General features: G+C 45.2%; 1 long non-coding RNA gene across 1 annotated transcript; it reads left to right on the forward strand.

Annotated features, from left to right (window-relative positions):
* Positions 1–1,796: 1,796 nt before the first annotated feature.
* Positions 1,797–10,653, forward strand: LOC118599196. The gene is made up of 3 exons (XR_004948493.1): positions 1,797–1,855; positions 7,607–7,780; positions 8,070–10,653. It is a non-coding gene; the product is annotated as an uncharacterized LOC118599196 (long non-coding RNA).
* Positions 10,654–13,781: the final 3,128 nt, after the last annotated feature.

The raw sequence follows: 13,781 nt of genomic DNA on the forward strand, positions 1-13,781 counted from the left end.
CTTCATTTTGAGTTACGTGAACGGCAAGTGGCTTGAATGAGTCGGGGAGTCCGCCTAAGATCATGGCGATAAGGAGTCCGTCGCTTATATTCTCACCGGCATTACGAAGGGCTTATAATGTAGTCCGTCACGCACTCACTTTCCGCCATCTTTAACGTTGTTAGTGCTGTATAGAGGTTTATTATTCTGGGTTTACTCTTCCCAGAGTAGTGGTCTCTCAGAATCTTTAGAGCTTTTCTCCCTTTATCCGCAGCTTCATGTCTGACGAGCGACAAGCTCTTGTCATCGATTAGCCTTATTAGCTCCGCATAGCAGTCGGCATTCTTGCTTCGGTCAGCGGCTATCTGCTCTTCAGTCACAGGCTCCTTAAATATTTTAATATTTTAAATCTTTAAGCTTCAGGCTGTGCAAATATCCGAAGAAGCGTGTTTCCCAAAGTTCATATTTTTCTTCTGAACCATCAAACACAAGCTGTGCTGTTTGGAGATATGCTAATCTGTTAGCCATCTTGTTAGCTCACCGCTCTTTTTGCTTTTTCCGCGCCTTTTCTGTGTTGCCACTCAGTTAGCTCTTTTCTTTTAGCAAACGTCTTGTTAGCTTTCACTTTCGTTTCTCTGATTTCACCTTTCTTAGTAGGGTAGCTTACATGTTTAGCAGTTCTGCCTAAAGGCTTGAGGAATCCGCTTGATACTTAGCGTTCATTCATTCCGCTCCGGTGAAATGTCGTCATCTGGGCCCATAACCTGTAGAGGGATGGAGGGAACAGCGTTGCTTCTGTATCCTCTTGAGGTGGATGAGAAACGAAGAGTCACTTTACCTTTTGTGCAGGACTGGCACATTTATTTAGGCAGCATAACAATCCAGCACATGCTCCTCGAACTGTCGGAGATCGTCAAGTAAAACTTCGTACAGACTTCTTGCACATGCGCAGCTCAGCTGCAGAACCTCAGAGACCGCTGTGTTTCATTACCGTAAAGCACGTTATACGGACACACCCAGAAAACACATTCATAAAACATTGAGTAAGGGCGCACTTTAATATTTACATTTAACAGAATCTCACTTGTCTGAGTCTGATACTTGATGGTGTCTCACTTTGGTTCAAGTTCATCAATGTTTGGGGTCAGGCTCTGAGCTGAGGAAATCCTCAGGATTGAGTAAAGGTGTTCATCAATCAGACGCTCATATGTGATGTTTAGTTTAGCTTCATCAAATAGAACAGTTGTTCACATAGATACTGTATGTGCTGACAAACGTAGAGAGAGTCTGAGCAGCTTGGATGTGCAGTTGGAGCATTGTGTCAGGATGAAATGTGCAAACTCAGCAGCAACCACTAATATTGTTGTTTCAGTGTGTCATTACACATTACTCTTTCTGCTGAGTCAGCAAAGTTTCAATCTTCAGTCAGTCTTTACTTTATGGAAGAGATCAGTTCAGGTTAGAAAAGAACTTTTTACGGACAAACTGATGAAAAAGAGAATCTAGAAAAGCTCTACAGCTGTTAGAAAAACTGATGATTGTTTGATATTTTCCTGATCAGTTGAGTTGATTGTGTGATGATGATTGATCTGAAACTGATTTGTTTCAATAATGATCTTGTAAATCTGATCAAACTCTGTTTACTTGCTGGAACTCCAGCTGTCATCACTGCTTCTGAACACACTTTTCTGTCTGATTTCAGGTTGAAGAACTGCAGTTTGTCAGAGATCAGCTGTGAAGTTCTGGGTTTGGTTCTGAAGAACAACCCGTCCAGACTGACAGAACTGGACCTGAGCTACAGCAAAATACAGGATTCCGGATTTCTTCATCTGCGTGGTTTTCTGGAGAGTCCAGACTGCAGACTGCAGACTCTGAGGTCAGACTCCATGTTTCAGTTTTGTTCAGATCAATATGATGACAAAGTTGTGTTGACACTAAACTGCAGACATGAGGCTGATGTTCTCCTGCTGCATGCTGACCATCTTCATGCTAAAAGCTGTTTTCTTCTTCTGAGCTTTAATCCATTCACTGTGACAGAAGATGTCATGTTTGAATGTTTCTTTACATCTTCTTCATTTCTAATGTCAGAGACCATTATTAGAATACAGTGGCGGGCCGTACATTTCACACCTAGGCCTTCAGTAGTGCTCCATCTGAATCAACCCAACCCTCAATAACTATTTTATGGCTATAAAATTTCTACTGCAGGTACAACTGCGACACACATGAAAAAGCATAAAAAATAACCGGATAAAATGACAATATTATTTAGGAATAAAGCAAAATTGTACTCACCAAAAATCCGGATTATTTGTACACAAAATCCATCCTCCTTTCTTTCCTCAAGAAGATTTCAATCACTCTGTCGTGCAGATTATCCGTGCGTTTTAGTACCATCAAGAAGTCCTTTTCTATCACCATGGAAGCTAATGCTCAAAGTCGAGCCTGCCCTGACGTATTTCTGGCATAAGTTTGAATTCTCTTCAGGGCTGAGAATGTCCATTCAACAGAAGCAGTGGACACGGTTATGGTCACCGCCAAACACACAAATGTGTACAGCTGCCCCATGCTCTCATGCAGATTTTTCTGCTGAAGGAAGTCAAGGAGATCAGTGGGAGATTTTCCTGCAAAATCATCCATGGCATACATGACAGTCAGTTCTGTTCTCAGCCGAGATGGAAAAGTGTTCCGTGGCTCTGTGATAAGCTGGAAAAGACTGCATGTTTGAAATTTCTCTGGTATTCCTGGAACTTCTGGGGGTCGAGGAGGGTGACAAAGATCATTTTTTTGTGGTCTTGAAATCTGGTCTTTGTCTGGCAAATAATATTCTCCAGAATCCTGCCGCTCTGGATGTGTACTGCCATACACTGCCATGTACTGAATAGGGAGCGACGTGGGATCACTCCCCAGTGGGCCCACCACCTGCAGGGGAGCTCTGAAGGGGCCGGTGCATTGTGGTTTGGGTGGCAGTCGAAGGCGAGTGCCTCGGCGGCCCAAACCCCGGTCATGGAATTTGGCTTTTGGGACATGGAATGTCACCTCTCTGGGAGGGAAGGAGGCTGAGCTGGTGCGAGAGGTTGAGAGATACCGACTAGATATAGTTGGGCTCACCTCTACGCACAGCCTAGGCTCTGAAACTCAGTCCCTTGAGGGACGCTGGACTCTCTACCACTCTGGAGTTGCCCATGGTAAGAGGCAATGGGCTGGGGTGTGCTTACTTGTGAGCCCCCAGCTCAGCCACCAAGTGTTGAAGTTCGTACCGGTGGACGAGAGGGTCGTGTCCCTTCGCCTTTGGGTGGGGGACAGGTTTCTGACTGTGGTTTCGGCTTACTGGCTGAACAGCAGTTCGGAGTACCTGGCCTTCCTGGTGACTCTTGAAGGGGTACTGGAAAGTGCCCCAACGGGGGACTCTGTCATCCTCCTGGGGGACTTCAATGCCCACGTGGACAATGACAGTGGCACCTGGAGGGGTGTGATTAGTAGGAATGGCCTCCCTGACCTGAGCCCAAGCGGTGTTTTGTTGTTGGACTTCTGTGCACGTCATAGTTTGTCCATAACAAACACTATGTTCGAACACAAACATGTCCATCTGTACACCTGGCATCAGGACACCCTAGATAGGAAATCGATGATCGACTTTGTAGTTGTTTCAGGCGATCTCCGGCTGTGTGTTTTGGACACTCGGGTAAAGAGAGGGGCTGAGCTGTCCACTGATCACTACCTGGTGGTGAGTTGGATTCGGTGGCGGGGGAGGAGGCCGGAAAGACTTGGCAGACCTAAACGTACTGTGAGGGTCTGCTGGGAACGTCTGGCTGAGCCCTCCGTCAGGGAGGTCTTTAGTCCCACATCTGGGAAAGCTTCAAACAGGTACAGAGGTAGGTTGGTGACATTGAGTCCGAGTGGACTATGTTCTCCACCTCTATTGTCTCTGCTGCTTACCGGAGCTGCGGTTGCAAGGTCTCTGGTGCCTGTTGTGGCGGCAACCCCAGAACACGGTGGTGGACACCGCAAGTAAGAGATGCCGTCAAGCTGAAGAAGGAGTCCTATCAGGCCTGGCTGGCTTGTGGGACCCCAGAGGCAGCTGACAGGTACAGGCAGTTTAAGCGAGCTGCGGCCCGGGCTGTGTTGGAGGCAAAAACTCGGTCCTGGGAGGAGTTTGGTGAGGCCATGGAGCAGGACTATCGGTTGGCCTCAAAGAGATTCTGGCAAACCATCCGGCGTCTCAGGAGGGGAAAGCAGTTTTCTGCAGGCACTGTTTTCGGTGCAGGTGGGGATCTGCTGACCTCAACTGGGGACATTGTCGGGCGGTGAAAGGAATACTTTGAGGATCTCCTCAACCCTGCTGACACGCCTTCCGTTGAGGAAGCAGAGGCTGAGGACATTGGGGTGGAACTGTCCATCTCCCGGGCTGAGGTAACTGAGGTAGTCAAAGAGCTCCTCGGTGGCAAGGCTCCGGGGGTGGATGAGATTCGCCCTGAGTACCTCAAGTCTCTGGATGTTGTAGGAGTGTCTTGGCTGACACGTCTCTGCAGCATTGCGTGGCAGACAGGAACCGTACCACTGGACTGGCAGACTGGGGTGGTGGTTCCCCTTTTCAAGAAGGGGGACCGGAGGGTGTGTTCCAACTACCGGGGAATCACACTCCTCAGCCTTCCTGGGAAAGTCTATGCCAGGGTACTGGAGAGGAGAGTCCGTCCGATAGTCGAACCTCAGATCCAAGAACAACAATGATGTTTCCGTCCTGGTCTTGGAACAGTGGACCAGCTCTACACCCTCTTCAGAGTGCTGAAGGGTTTGTGGGAGTTCGCTCATCCAGTCCATATGTGTTTTGTGGATTTGGAGAAGGCGTTCGACCGCATTCCCCGTGGTGTCCTGTGGAGGGTGCTCTGGGAGTATGGGGTCCGGGGAGCCTTACTCAGTTCTGTCCGGTCTCTGTATGACCGGAGCAGGAGCTTGGTTCGCATGGCCGGCAGTAAGTCAGACTTGTTCCCGGTGCATGTTGGACTCCGGCAGGGCTGCCCTTTATCACCAGTTTTGTTCATAGTCTTAAAAGACAGAAATTCTAGGCGCAGTCAGGGGCCGGAGGGGATCTGGTTTGGGGACCACAGGATTTCATCTCTGCTCTTTGCAGATAATGTTGTTCTGTTGGCTCCATCAAACCAGGACCTCCAGCATGCATTGGAGCGGTTTGCAGCCGAGTGTGAAGCGGCTGGGATGAGGGTCAGCACCGCTAAGTCTGAGGCCATGGTTCTCAACCGAAGAAAGGTAGTTTGTCCTCTCTCGGTGGGTGGAGTGCTCCTGCCTCAGGTGGAGGAGTTTAAATATCTTGGGGTCTTGTTCACGAGTGATGGAAGATCGGAGCGTGAGATCGACAGGCGGATTGGAGCTGCGTCCACTATTATGCGGTCGCTGTACCGGTCCGTTGTGGTGAAAAGAGAGCTGAGCCAGAAAGCAAAGCTCTCAATTTACCGGTCGATCTTCGTTCCAGTACTCACCTATGGTCATGAGCTCTGGGTCGTGACCGAAAGAACGAGATCCCGACTACAAGTGGCTGAAATGAGTTTTCTCCGGAGAGTGGCTGGGCGCTCCCTTAGAGATAGGGTGAAGAGCTCAGTCACCCGGAGAGAGCTTGGAGTGGAGCCGCTTTTCCTCCGCATCGAGAGGAACCAGTTAAGGTGGCTTGGGCATATGATCCGGATACCTCCTGGACGCCTCCCTGATGAGGTGTCCCACTGGGCGGAGGCCCCGGGGAAGACCCAGGTCACGCTGGAGAGACTATGTTTCTCGGCTGGCCTGGGAACTAAGGCCAGATCTAGGCATGGGCAAGGTGGGGTAATGCCCCCCCAAATTTCAGGACTGCCCCCCAAACGTGACGCCATGCAAACAAGAAAAACAGAGCGCTCTCTGCTCTCTCTGGCTCCCATTCAAAGTAGCTGCTAGTGCTGATTGGTAGATCCAAGGGAGGACGTGGCCTCTCGCTTTACTCTGGCCCTCCTCTCTCTCACTCCCTCTCTCTCATGCACACACAGGCTCAGCGGCAGAGACACGCGGTTCTCAGCAGCAGTAGTCCTGCTACCGTAAGTATTGGATGAAACTCACACAAAAAATCCAGTGACGGCTGATTTGACCACAGAAATGTGAACGACGGCTCATTTGACTACAGTCAATGTGAAGATACCATCTTCTCTTCTCCAGAACCTGAACTAGACACGCTAAGAACAGATGAGGGTTTAGTGCATGTGCAGCAGAGCTGTTAATGGAAAGAAGATCATTCATTCAAACAGAGTCTGTCCAAGACAGTTTGATTGATTTAAGAGGAGAAATACTCAGAAATGCAAAAAAAAAAATGATTTCTTATTACATTTGTTCTCTTTCAGAAGAAAAATGACAGACAGACATGATACACAGACAGGATTTTCATCAGAAGTGGGGCTTCTTGGGCTTTTTTTTACACCGCAACCACTTAGTATCCCCAAACTTGCCCCCCCAATATTCTGTTTGCACCCCCAACAAGGGCTGGCTAGATCCGGCCCTGCTGGGAATGCCTCGGGGTCCCCCCAGAGGAGCTGGAGGACGTGGCCGGGGAGAGGGAAGTCTGGGCAACTTTGCTTAGACTGCTGCCCCTGTGACCCGGTCCCGGATGAAGCGGAGGAAGATGGATGGATGGATGGACGTTCGTCTTAAGCATTGTAATGACATCTGTGTCACCAACTTGCTGCAATCACAGTTGAAACGGCTCCAGCTCTTTTTATTAATTTATTATCTCTTTGAGCTGCACGTGGTTGGTCAACATTAGAGATGGGATTTCTGCAGGGTTCTCACAGGGTCTGAAAAAGTCTAAGAAACATTGAATTCATGAATGTGGAAATAATACCTTAAAAAACCCGGAAAAGTCTTGAATTTATATTTCTGATCCTTAAAAATTGTGCTTCTAAAATTTTACTTTATCATGTTTCTAATAAAAAAATACATTTTTTAACTCTAAATTCTTTGATGAAATGATGTGAATAAAGAGCATCAGAACCAATCGTTATGCAGCGATACACTGGATGTCCACTGCTGGCTGAAAGACAATAGAAAACTAAAAAGAAGCTCTACAGCATCACAGTACAGAACACAAACAAAAATGAGAGAAGCTTCAGTTTGGATGATGGAGAAATTCACATTTAACGTGACATTGAAGAATAAAACATCTTTGAGGTTTATTACACGTCTGTAAAAAGAGACTTCATCTTGGATCAATGCTAAATCTACAAATCACTTAAAGATGGAGCTGAAATTCTCCCATGATTCATTGCTGTTTGGAGCAGAGCTGAGCAGAAAGAGGAAGTGGACTTTTTCTGCTGATTGTGCAGAAACATCAGTTGGTTTAGATGCAGCCACAGGCTGATGTTTGACTTTCACACATCTGGACTTCTTTACTGAAGCAGCTGCATGTTGTCCTGAATGTTCCTGAATGTTCTTCCTCTCTGCTTCTGCTTGACTCTTCTGATCTGCTGCTGTTGATTCACATCTTTGGACTTTTTCCAAACTTTCTGACCTTCTTCAGCTCTGAACTCTTTAGAAGAACTGAAGGATGAAAAACATGAACTTTGTCTTTAAATGAAACTCTTTCTTCTGGATTCAGGTTGAAGTGGTGCAGATTGTCAAAGATCAGCTGTGCTGCTCTGGTCACAACTCTGAATTTAAACCCGTCCCACCTGACAGAACTGGACCTGAGGAACAACAACCTTCATTCTTCAGATGTTCAGCAGCTCCAGGATCTGGTGGAGAGTCCAAACTCCAAACTGCAGACTCTGAGGTCAGTACAGGGTTGGAGTCAGTCCAGCTGCTTCCAGATGTTTGGTCCTAAAGTTAGTCTGAGAGCAAAGATACAGAGTTTCCTGTGAAGCTGCGGCATCTGAGTGAAGCTCTGAGGAGAATGATGACAGGCTTCAGGACAACAGTCAGCCAATCAGAGCAGCAGAAGCTCAAACAGGTGGAGATGACAGGAAGCTGCTGCTCTGAACAGAACTGAAGCTCCTGCTGCTCTTTCTGCTGCTCAGATAGAGACAACACTTCATCTCTGTGTTTCTGCTTTCTGTTTGCAGCTGGGAGGGAGAAGTTCTTCTCTTTACCCCCTTTTTGCTATGAAAGCATTAGCAGCAGCTGGTCTGCAGAGATGTTGTTCCTGGAGGTGGAGAGCAGAGTGATGGAGGAATCAGAGGAAGTAGAGATGAGTGTCAGAGCTGCAGCATGAACTGATCTGAGATCTTTTCTGGTGTTTCTTGGACTCCTGCATGTCTCTGTACCACAGAGTGGACCAGCATTCTCTGAACATCTTTCAGCTGGTCCAGAAAGCAGCAGCATGGCTGTTGACCAAAGAAAGAAAACCTTCCAGCAGTTCTGGCCTCAGGATTCTCCATCTGGGAGCATTTTGGTTCTTCTTTTTCATCTTTATCAGACCTTTCAGAACCACAAAGTGGACTGAGTTCCTCTGATTAAAGGCTGCTGGGTTTTGTATTTTGTTCATTAATTTACAGGATGTTGTTCTATTGTAACCATGGTAACCGTGGGAACCACACTCCTGTTTACTCTGAGTCCTGAAGCAGAAATCCCACCAGAACTAACAAAAGTCTCTCAGTTGAATCATTTTTATATCATCTCTGTTCTGTTGATGATCAAATATTGACTCATGCAGTTTGAAAGACTCACAGTTTTAGTTTGATGTTTTCTACAGTTTTATGATTGAACTTCCTTTTTCTTTGGTGTTTTGTGTGTAAAACTCTGTTCTTTTTCATGCTGACAACATTTTTAGCTGCAGTTTTTAAAGAAGTTTCATCTAAATCCAGTAGAATCTGATCATTTTCTAGAAAGTCTGAAACTAGTAGAAACTTTCTGAGCATAAAGCCTGTTTTCTCCAGAGGACATGAATGAACAGAGTGGATGTTAGTGAGGAATGACAGAGAATCACTTTGATGCAGCTGCTTCAACAACACTAACTGCATTGAAGCAGGAGGGAGAAGGGAGACACCTGCTGGCTGTTTCCAGAACTGCATCTTAGTGTCTAAAGGTTCAAACTGAAAGCTGTCTGTCAAATTCCTGCAGCCTGTTTGGATCTAATAAATGCTCTTTTCAATCAACACTGTTTGAGATTGATTTAGTCTTCATTCTATCTTTGACTCACAAACAGACTTTAATCTTTAGCCTTCCCCTCATCCTGTTAAAGCTGTTCTAATATTCATGTGTTTGCTTCATTCTCAGTAGAATTGGGTTGAAAAGAGCTTTGGAATGTTCAGTTGGTGCTGATGTCGTTCTAGATGGGGGGGCAGAACAGATGAGAGCTCCTCCCTCCTGATTCAGAGGGGAACTGTGAGCAGCAGCTGAAAGGAGGGAGTGGAAATGGGAAAAGTTCTCTGGACATTTCTCCTTTCCAGGGAAGTCTCTGAGGATGTGGTGGTGACGGTTGCTGCCATGTTGTGTTGTTGTTGGTCCTTACCAGTCAGAGAAACACACAACTTTATTAATAAAAAAAGAACACACAATCACGACAGTTCCTGTATAGCAGAGACTCTCTCAGGGTCTGATTACAGGGAGGAGCTAACAAACACATCCACACATGCAGGGGGCGGAGCTCTGTTCAGGCGTCCTTGAACCAGGAAACGAGGAAGTTTAGTGTTTTTCTCCATGTTAGAGCAGGAAGAGACGAGGCTCCAACTTTCTTCTTCAAACATAGAAACATTCACAAACACTATTGAAAACATGTTTGTTAATATTTCAAAAAAGGTCATATTTCTATGTGGGGATTTTAATATAGATCTGTTAAACCCAAATAAACAGATGATTTCACTCATCAAATGTGCAGTCTGAGCTTATATCCATTCATCAATAAACCAAGTAGAATAACAACAAATAGTGCAACCTTAATTGATAACATATTCACAAAGTGCCTAGAAAACAGAATAAGAAGTGGATTACTGATGACTGACATCAGTGACCACCTTCCGGTATTTGCCAACTATGAATGTGTTTGTAGAGAAACAAAAGAGAAACAGCAGGTGGTTTACAAAAGAAAACTAACAGAGGAGTCAATAAATGAATTTAAATCAGAACTACAAGCACAAACTTGGAAAACCCTGTACGAATGTAATAATGTCAATGCAGCTTACGACAAATTTATGCAGGATTTTACCTGAATATATGACAAAAACTGCCCGATTACTAAATCCTGTAGTAAGAAACAATATAACAAAAATCAGTGGATGACAAAGGGACTGATTAATGCATGCACCAAAAGAACGGTTTATACAAACAATTTTTAAAAGACAGAACTGTTGAAGCGGAACAGCGATATAAAAAATATAAAAAAAAACTAACCAGTATTATGAGAACATGCAAAAAAGACTATTGTTCAAAAATTTTAGAAAAAATAAATCAAATACTAAAGGAATCTGGAAAGTATTGAACAATGTTATTAGAAAACACAAAGAGAAAACAAATTATCCAGACTCTTTAGTCAGTAGAAACGAAATATACAACAATATTCAGGACATGACAAAGGAATTTAACAAATATTTTGTAAAAATAGGATCAAAGTTAGCTGACGAAATAAATCATACAAATGAATCTGTAAAGGAAACAGCTGAACACCACATAAAGAGAAATCCAAACTCCATCTATTTGAGACCTGTAGAAGCAAAATAAATTCTAGAAATCGTCAAACAATTCAAAAACAAAACATCTACAGACTATAATGGAATTAATATGACCGTAGTAAAAAAAGGTCATTGACGCCATTGTTGACCCGCTAACCTACATCTGTAATTTATCCTTTCAAACAGGCACGTTTCCAGAGAAAATGCAAATAGCTAAAGTAATTCCACTATACAAATCAGGGGACAAACATCAACTCATGAATTACAGACCAGTGTCCTTACTCTGACAATTTTCAGAAATACTGGAAAAAGTATTCCTCACAAGGCTGGAAAGTGTTGTTGAAAAACATAAGCTAATGTCCGATGATCAATACGGTTTCAGAAAAAAACAGATCAACTTCCATGGCAATTAACAGAAGAAATGATAAATGACACCGACAATAAGGAGTTCACAGTTGGAGTGTTCATCGATTTAAAAAGGCTTTTGACACCATTGATCACAACGTTTTAGCAAAAAAGTTGGAGAGACATGGAATATGAGGACTGGCATTAAATTGGTTAAACAGGCAGCAGTTCGTACAACTGGACCATTTTAAATCATCCCTGCTAAGTTTAAACTGTGGAGTTCCTCAAGGATCGATATTAGGTCCAAAGCTTTTTATATTATACATAAATGACATCCATATTGTATCAAGCAAATTTAAATACATCTTATACGCTGATGACACAAGTATAGTGAGTACAGGAAAAAATCTCACAGAAGTTATAAAAAACTGTAAACACAGAATTAAGGAAACTAAAAGAATGATTTGATACAAATAAGCTCTCACTCAATGTCAACAAAACAAATTGCATGATTTTTGGAAATTGTCACATTCCTGCAGATTTAGTAATCAAAGTTGTTATAGACGATCACGTGATAGAGAGAGTAACTGAAATCGAGTTCCTCAGAGTCATCATGGACACAGAATGAGCTGGAAGCCACAAATAAAGCGAGTCAGAACCAAAATGGCCAAAGACATTGCAGTGTTGGGAAAACGCGTCATACACTCACTTATAAAGCACACTTTACTTTTATATTTGTATTCTTGTATTTTTCTATTCTTATGTTTGTATTTTTAAATTATTATATTTTTATTTTTAAATTATAATGTTTATTTTCATTTTTTGTTTGTGTTTGAAACAAAGAACAATAAAAAAGGAAACCTGCTCCAGACCAGGTTTCGTTCACAGACTCAGTTACCATAGTGATTGATTCTGAGTTCAGTTTAACCCGCTTCTTTAAACGGGCTCGGTTTCACCCACTTTCCCGGGTTTGAGTTATTTCTCTTCCTGAAACCGAAAACTCAGAGTTTTACTGAATTTGGAGTTCACAAACTCAGAGTTCCAAAACCTGCTTCTTGAAACGGGCCCTGGAGGTGTTTGTAGAAGAGAGCTCCAGAGTCTCAGTAAAGAGGTGGAAGGTCCTCTTTTGGTTCCAGAAAGACGTCGCAATACTCCAACTGCACCCGCTTATACCAGACGCTAGCGTGGAGCTAGTCGGTCAGATGCTACATCGCTTTGATCGGGTACAAAAGCTCCGGTAAGACGAGGGGAGGCGGACTTTGTGTCTATGTGCATGAGGATTGGTGTCGAAACAGCAGGGTAATAGACAGCTTCTGTTCCCCTGACCTCGAGACTGTGTCTATACAGTGCAGACCGTACTACCTTCCCAGAGAGCTAACGGTAGTCATTGCTACAGCTGTTTACATCCCTCCTGACGCAAACGTTAGCACCGCCCTCAGCCAGCTCCACCACGTGCTAACAAAACAACAAGCCCACCCCGATGGCCTCCATATAACTGCAGGGGACTTTAAGAAAGCAAGTTTATAGACAGTTCTCCCCAATTTATATCAACATGTCAAGTGTCCAACAAGGGATAAAGCATGCTTGACCATGTCTACACCAACGTTAAGCATGCCTACGGAGCAACCCCCCTCCCCCATCTTGGTCAATCTGACCACCTCTCACTGCTACTCATCCCAGCCTACACCCCCCTCAGACACCAGTCAAAACCAACAAAGGTCCCCATTCACACCCTCTACTGCTGATGCCCTCCCCCAACTAAAGGACTGCTTTGCGAGCACAGATTGGAGTGTTTTTGAACAGGAGGACCTCGAGGCCCACACAGACACTGTGCTCTCCTATATCAAGACCTGTGTGGAAAACGTCACAGTGTCCAAATATGTGCGGGTCTTTCCCAACAGGAAACCCTGGATGACATCAGAGGTCCAGGCCCTCATCAGAGCCCGCAATGCAGCCTTCAGATCAGGTGATGACGCCCTTTACATCACAGCCAGAGCCAATCTGAGAAGGAGCATTCGCCAGGCAAAGCAGGACTACAAAAAGAAAATTGAAAATAACCTGCCGGACAACAACCCACAGCAGGTGTGGAGAGGAATCCAAGCCCTAACCAACTTTAGGGGCCTGAGCACGACCCCCACCAGCTTCTTTGCCCGCTTTGAAACATCCTCTGACCCACAGCCACCACTCACTCATCCTCCAGGAACATGAGGTAAGAAGAACCCTGAGAGTTACAAAACCCAGGAAAGCTGCAGGACCAGATGGCATCCCAGGGGTTGTCGTCAAGGAGTGTGCGGGTGAGCTAGCTGGTGTCCTCACCACACTGTTCAACCTCTCACTGTCCCAAGCCTCCTGTAAATAGCCTCAACGACTACAGACCCATCGCCCTAACATCCGTTATCACCAAGTGCCTGGAACGTCTCGTCTCCAGCCACATCCTGGACTTCCTCCCAAAGACCCTTGACCCCTTCCAGTTTGCCTATAGGCAAAACAGATCCACAGAAGACGCCACAGCCCTGACTCTACACACTGCGCTGAGCCACCTGTAGAACAGAGACAGCTACGTCAGGCTGCTCTTTGTGGACTTCAGCTCAGCTTTTAACACAATCATCCCAGACATTCTCATCTCCAAACTGCTGAACCTTCACATCCCCCCAACTCACCTGCCACTGGATTAAGGACTTTCTCACCAACCGTCCACAACAAGTAAAACTCGGTCCCCACCTCTCCTCCACCCTCCAGCTCAGCACCGGCTCCCCCCAGGGCTGCGTCCTGAGCCCCCTGCTGTTCTCCCTGTACACCTCGGACTGCCCCGCCTCACACACC

Source organism: Oryzias melastigma, linkage group LG9, assembly GCF_002922805.2.
Source record: "Oryzias melastigma strain HK-1 linkage group LG9, ASM292280v2, whole genome shotgun sequence".
NCBI lineage: Eukaryota > Metazoa > Chordata > Actinopteri > Beloniformes > Adrianichthyidae > Oryzias > Oryzias melastigma.